Source organism: Ranitomeya variabilis, chromosome 3 (genome assembly GCF_051348905.1).
Source record: "Ranitomeya variabilis isolate aRanVar5 chromosome 3, aRanVar5.hap1, whole genome shotgun sequence".
In the NCBI taxonomy this organism is placed as follows: Eukaryota; Metazoa; Chordata; class Amphibia; order Anura; family Dendrobatidae; genus Ranitomeya; species Ranitomeya variabilis.
This window is the reverse complement of record NC_135234.1, coordinates 478059131-478065895: the sequence shown is the minus strand read 5'-3', so window position 1 is coordinate 478065895 and position 6765 is coordinate 478059131. Positions and strand designations below refer to the sequence as shown.

General features: G+C 42.6%; 1 long non-coding RNA gene across 1 annotated transcript; it reads right to left on the bottom strand.

The window, feature by feature from the left end:
• Positions 1-3146: 3146 nt before the first annotated feature.
• Positions 3147-6560, bottom strand: LOC143818326 (uncharacterized). Its single transcript, XR_013224465.1, has 3 exons — positions 6445-6560; positions 5785-6246; positions 3147-3914 (listed from the first exon to the last, which is right to left on the bottom strand). It is a non-coding gene; the product is annotated as an uncharacterized LOC143818326 (long non-coding RNA).
• Between the last annotated feature and the right edge of the window lie 205 nt (positions 6561-6765).

Here is a 6765-nt window from a genome sequence, read left to right as displayed (position 1 = left end):
GGTTGGCATGACTACGGGACGCACTGCGCGCGCATGTGCACTTTAGCATAGCACTGATAGGTTGCCGAGCGGTCATGTGACCAGAATGGTTCACTATAAGTACTGGACTGAGATCTAGGATAAGCCACGCCGCATGAGGAAGCGAGACTACTTGTATGCGAAACGCGTGTCGGGGTTTATGGCCGAGGTCCAGACGGGATTTAACTACGTAAATGGGTAATTACTCCCCTTGTTTACTTATACTAATATCGGAATATCAGACACACTAAGCAAATTAGCTATGGATGAGGTGACGGTGCTGTAACCTAAATAGAACTTCCATTTCCCTGGTCTCTTTTCGGTCATTTATCACACTTATGGATTTTTTACTTATTTGCAACATGAAATCCATGTCATTATTATTTTTCACATATGTTATTTATTTCTAATAAAACTTTATTCTTTGGTATTTTTTTTACTCCATTTCCTCCTTATTATGTAAAATTTAAAGTGGGATGAAATGGTGAAAAATAAGCAATTCCAACTTTTTTTATGGTGTAGATTGTATGGTACAAATGGCTTGGAATACCAATTTTACATTTTTTTTGTTGTTTTCTAAAACCTGTAACATTTTTACTTTTCCATGAGTTAAGCTGTGTGACGACTTGTTTTTGTTTTTTCTTTTTTACCTTGTGAGCTGATGTTTCCAGAGCCGGTGTCAGCACCCGGCACACTTGGGCAAGTGCAGGGCCCTGAGGAGGCAGGGGCCCTCTTGCTCTTGGGAAAACCAGTGCACTATGGAAGCCTGGTGCCTGTACCAGTGTTGGCGCCCGTGAGTGGGCACTCCCTGCTCAGGGCCCCGACACTTGCGATACTTACCTCTCCCTGCTCCACCGTTGTGGTGTCTTCCTGCTCTCTGCACTCTGACGTTGAGGTCAGAGGGCGCAATGACGTCTCGTCTGTACATCCTCTGCCTGAGCTGTCACAGTACATAGAGCCGGAAGACGCCGACGCCGAGCAGTCTGGGGCAGAGTAATAGCCAGCGGGGAGAGGTGAGTATTTAATTTTTATTTTTTTATGTTTGGAGCAATATATGGTGACCATCATTATACTGGAATATCATATATGGGGCCCATTATACACTGGAGCATCATATATGGGGCCCATTATATAAGGAACATTATATAGGGCCTATTATATATGGGGCATATTCTGTATCGAGCATTATATGGCACCCATTCTGTATGGAGCAATATATGGGGCCCATTATATACTGTATGGAGCATTATATGGGACTCATTATACTGTATGGCGCAATATATGAGGCTCATTATACTGTATGGAGCATTATATGGGGACCATTATATGTAGAGCAATATATAAGGCCCACCATATACTCCAGTATATACTTCTGTATGGAGCATTATATGGGGCTCATCACATACTGTATGGAAAATTATTTGGGACCCAATATGTATGGAGCAATATATGGGGCTCATTACACTGTTTGGAGCAATATATAGGGCCTATCATATACCGTATGGAACATTATATGGGACCCATTATGTATGGAGCAATATAAGGGTCTCATTATACCATATGGAGCATTATATGGGGCTTATTATACTGTATGGAGCAATATATTGAGCTCATTATTCTTTTTTGGAGCATTATATGGGGCACATTATACAGTATGGAGCAATATATGGGGCTCATTATACTGTATGAAGCAATATATGGCGCCTATTATATACTGTAAGGAGCAATATATGGGGCTCATTATTCTGTATAGAGCAATATATGTGGTTCATTATACTGTATGGATGAATATATAGGGCTCATTATTCTGTATGGAGCACTATGTGGTGCCCCTAACACTGTATGGAGCAATATATGATGCTCAATATTCTTCATGAAGCCCATAATACTGTATGAAGAACTATACTGTCCGGTTTCGGAGCTATTGTAGAAATTACAATAGATATCACTCATGTATAATTCACCCCTATGGGGGTGAATTATACTATATTGAGGACTATATTAATCATACTGTGTATAGGGGAGCTGTACTGGGGGAGACTCAGGACATTATTAAATGTTAAGTGGGCACTTATTGCTATACGGGAACACAGGTTATTGTGACTGTCAAAAGAGCACACACGGCATTATTACTTTCTAGGGGGTAAAATGTGGGCACTGTTTTCTAGGGCACTTGCACCCGGCATTACTGTATTCTAGAGGGTTGCTTTAGAATTTAGAGGCCACACAACAGGTGCTGTAATAGGGACACATACGGCAGCAGCGCCTCAGCATTGGGATATCAGCAGGATGAGGAGTTTGTGCAGGTTGGGAATAGTCCCATTGAGGACAGTGCTGAAAATATGAGACATGAAATGTGTCTTTGTTGCATTCTCTGCAGCTGAGACCTGGCTGGAAGAAGTTGTCATGTCGGTCTGGGCCAGCTGGAAAAGACGCGAGAAATGAACGACTCCATCAGAAAAAACATCCTCTGTAAGTCACCATATGTAACTGTGTAGTGATCTCTTATATATTCTGTAGGACTGTTATTTACCACTGACCATATGGCAGTAATATCAATATTGGTCTTTTTATAGAGATTATTTTCAGCAACAGCGGGGTCATCTGCTGAGGTTCCTCTCCACTATTAGGGTGCATCACCCAGTTGTAATCAAGGTTACCTGGTTAGGGGCCCACTCAGAAGTTTCGCCCCCCCCCCCAGACCAAAACTGCCTAGCTACACCTCTGGTCGTTGTGCAAGAGTGGGCCACAACCTTCTTATATGAGCAGTACTTGGCATAATATACTTTGTTACATGAATAAGATGCTGCCCTTGTACATAGCGAATAATCTACCCAGATCATTGTTATATAAATTTGTGATTGAGGATAATGTCACATGTGCATGTAGGGGCCCTGGAGTTGGTTACTAGTGGGCCCTTGGCACCCCAGTCCGACACTGCTTGTGTCTCTTGTATTCTGCAGCTCTGTGTCCCAGTCTTCAGTCTTCTATCGGGTAGTTTATTGTATAGGATATATACTATTTTAGGGCCCTGCCTCCGTAACACTTTTAATGTTACTTGGGACAGGAGATGACATTATGATACCACAATTCTGTAAACGGCGCCCCCCATAATTCCTGGTACAACTTGTACTGAGGGTACTTAGCATTGAGGGTAGTAATGATCACTCCCATCATTGTAACTGTGTAAAAAGAAAGTGAATACACAAAAACTCCCATGACACTTTTTTATTTTTTCTATTTCATTTTTTTTATTGGAATAGCAATAAGCAACACTGTAATAAAAATATTACTGGCCCTTTAAGAAATTAAACCATGATCACAATGACTCGCAGGTCAGGCTCTATACGGACCACAGAACTAGCTGTGGGCATTGAGGACTGGCTGAGAGCCACTGGACCGAAAGATCCAGAGGAAGGCAAAGAAACCCCCCGGAGAGTTCTGCCTCAGGGGGGGAAAAAATTCCTTCCTGACCCCAGTTATGGCGATCGGATATTTCCCTGGATCACATCTGCCTGCTGCATATTGCTGTATATCTGCATGTATTATAAGCTCAGGAGATTTGGAAGGAAAAAGATAAATACGCCTTGCTCCTAGGAGCTTACAATCTAATGTACAATATACACCCTGCTACTAGGAGCTTACAATCTAATGTACAATATACACCCTGCTCCTAGGAGCTTACAATCTAATATACAATATACATCCTGCTCTTCAGAGCTTACAATCTAATATACAATATACACCTTGCTCCTCGGAGCTTACAATCTAATATACAATATACATGCAGTTGAGAACATACAGAATAATCAAAGAGGGGAGTATAGGAGCTCACCAGGTTGACAGCTTGGGATCTTCAGTTTAGGCTAGAGACATGCTGGTGGGTGCCGCACCCGCTGGTCATTACCGCAATACAGAAATGACGAAAGGGCATATGTCGGCACATCCAACCAGGAATTAAAAGTTTAAATATTTAGTCACGTAATATTAAAAGAGCTTACAATCTAATATACCATATACAGGCTGCCCCTGAGAATTTATAGCCTAATCTGCTCCCTGCTCCTAGTTTACAATCTAATATACAATATACATGCTGATGTAAGCATACAGACTAATCTACACCCTGCTCCTAGAAGTTTACAATCTAATTCTATGAATACTTTGCTGATCTATTTAGCAATAGATATTCTGCTGCCAAGGGTGCATTTACACTGCACGATTATTGCAAACAAGGGTTTCTTAGGGACGCTCTTTCACAATAATTGTGGCATCTAAATAGACTGCTGATCATCCCATGAATGAGCAAAACGCTCGTTCGTCAGGTGAAATGATCTTTTGTGCCTCACAAAAAGATCATCGCTGTTGGTGGTACATCATCCTGTGTAAATAGGGCATGTGCTGGAGAGAATATTGCACACTGAATGACTCATTACACATCGTTCATTGAACATCTGAACTTGAGTCTACCAGTGGGAATCAGCTGCACATAGGGAAATTTAATGGACCATAAGGCTTCTAAACGTCTATACAAGGCCGGCTTTAGGGGCGCAAATTTGACACTTGACCATACACAAAGCAACCACCTGCTTCTGCAGGCATACCGTATTTTTCAGATCATAAAACATACTTTTTGTTCCTCCAAATTTTGAAGGAAAATGAGGATTCGTTTTATAATCTGAAGGTAGCTTACCGGAGTGGCAGCTGCGGTGGAACGGGGTCACAGAAGGCAGAGTCGTTGCTTCAGGAGGCTGGCGGAGGCAGCAGGAGTGGGCCGCTGCTGCTGTCCCTGGGCTCTCATAAGATGTTGGTGCTGGTGAGCGGAGACTCCTTTTCCATTGATTTCCCTGCAGTGAGCTTTGGAAAAATGGCTGCAGGAGGTGTTGCATGTGCAGATTGAGATCTCGGGAGACGACATCTTGTCTTCCAAGATCTTGTCTCCCAAGGTTCCAATCTGTGCATGCACCACCTCCTGCAGCAACTTTCCCGAAGGCTACCACAAGGAAATCAATAGGAAAGGGGACTCCACTCACCGTCGCAAACAATATGAGAGACCATCGCCCTACTCTTAAATCTGCCAGCGTCCTGAAGCATTGACCCTGCCTCCTGTGACACCGCCCCCCGGCAAGCTACCATTAAACCATAACCCATGTTATTTAAAAATGTTTTTCTTCCTTTTTTCCATCCCAAAAATTGAGGTGCATCTTATGGTCAGGTGCGTCTTATAGTCCTCAAAATACACATAATAGAGTTGCAGACTCTGATCAGGCTTTGATCAGAGTGTCATCAGAGTGGCATCAGTTTTCTCGGAGGTGGAGAGGGGGACAAAAAAGTTTCTCCATTCCAAGCTCTGAAAATTGGAGAGCATATATATAAATATATATGTATAAACATATTTATATATATATTTAATTTATGTATGCACATACTATGTATACAAAGCGTTGTGGAATTAATGGCGCTATTTAAGTGAGTAAAATAAATATATATGTGTGTTTGTGTGTATTTGTATAATTCTATAAGCCTGTGCACCGAGTAGAATACAGGTGAATAGACTTTCTATCAAGCCTGTACATAGATATGAGCCCGCTCAGGCAGAGCTTTGTGCTTCTCTGTGTTGATCAGCATGCCATAGAGCAGCTGTTTGGAGCGATCAGTGGGTTTCTTGGGATCCAGACGTTCACTGATCAACTCCACATAAGGCCTCATGCACATGACCAATTTTATCATCTGAATGCTATCCCTGGTGCTGATGGATAGCACTCGTACCTATGATATTCTATGGGGCTGTGCAAATGTCAGATTTTTTCCTCAGACCCAGTGGTCCACAGAAAAAAATCAAAGACAAGTCTGATTTTGATCCCCGTGTCAGATCAAAATCAGCAATGCAAGTCTATGGGTCTGTGAAAAAATTGGGCCCCACTTGGATGACATCTGAGTGTGATCCGATTTTCACAGACTGACAGAATTGTAGAAACTTTTTTTTTCCCCACCCCATGTTCGAGAAAAACTAAGGGCACTCTGATCTGAGTTTGATCAGAGTCTGTAACTCTATTACGCCAGTTGCCGTTTTATCAATTTTGCTCATAATATCCTGTAGTTCCAGTTCTCGTCCTCCTGCCATCAATCTACTACGTTCTCCATTGCTTCTACTCAGCCTTCCTGCTGTGCGACCGTCATCTGTCCGTGCTTCGTTACAGCTGCTCATCTGAACTAGATGAGACATAACACCTATCATTACAAAAAAGAGCATTAAATGGCAGGTCCTGTTTAAGGAATCATTCTGATACACAAGAGAGAACACGTCACTCAGAGATGTTTGCTGAGATGTTTTAGGGGTAAATGGAGCAGATATAAACTTCACCACAAACACCTCACAACTACACAATGTGTGAATGGGGCCTTAGTGTTAAGTGAGCAGCTACCTACCAGGACTTGTCTTCTTCAAGCTGCTACCTCTGGGGACACAAGGTGGTTCAGGATAGTAACTGTATACATTCTGTACCAATTGTGATGTCATGTGATAGATATGATGTCATGTCCCCTGTGATGTGATGTCCCCTGTGATGTCATGTGCCCCATGATGTCATGTGCCCCATGATGTCATGTCCCCCATGATGTCATGTACCCTGTGATGTCATGTCCCCTGTGATGTCATGTCCCCTGTGATGTCATGTGCCCCATGATGTCATGTCCCCTGTGATTTGATGTCCCCTGTGATGTCATGTGCCCCGTGATGTCATGTGCCCT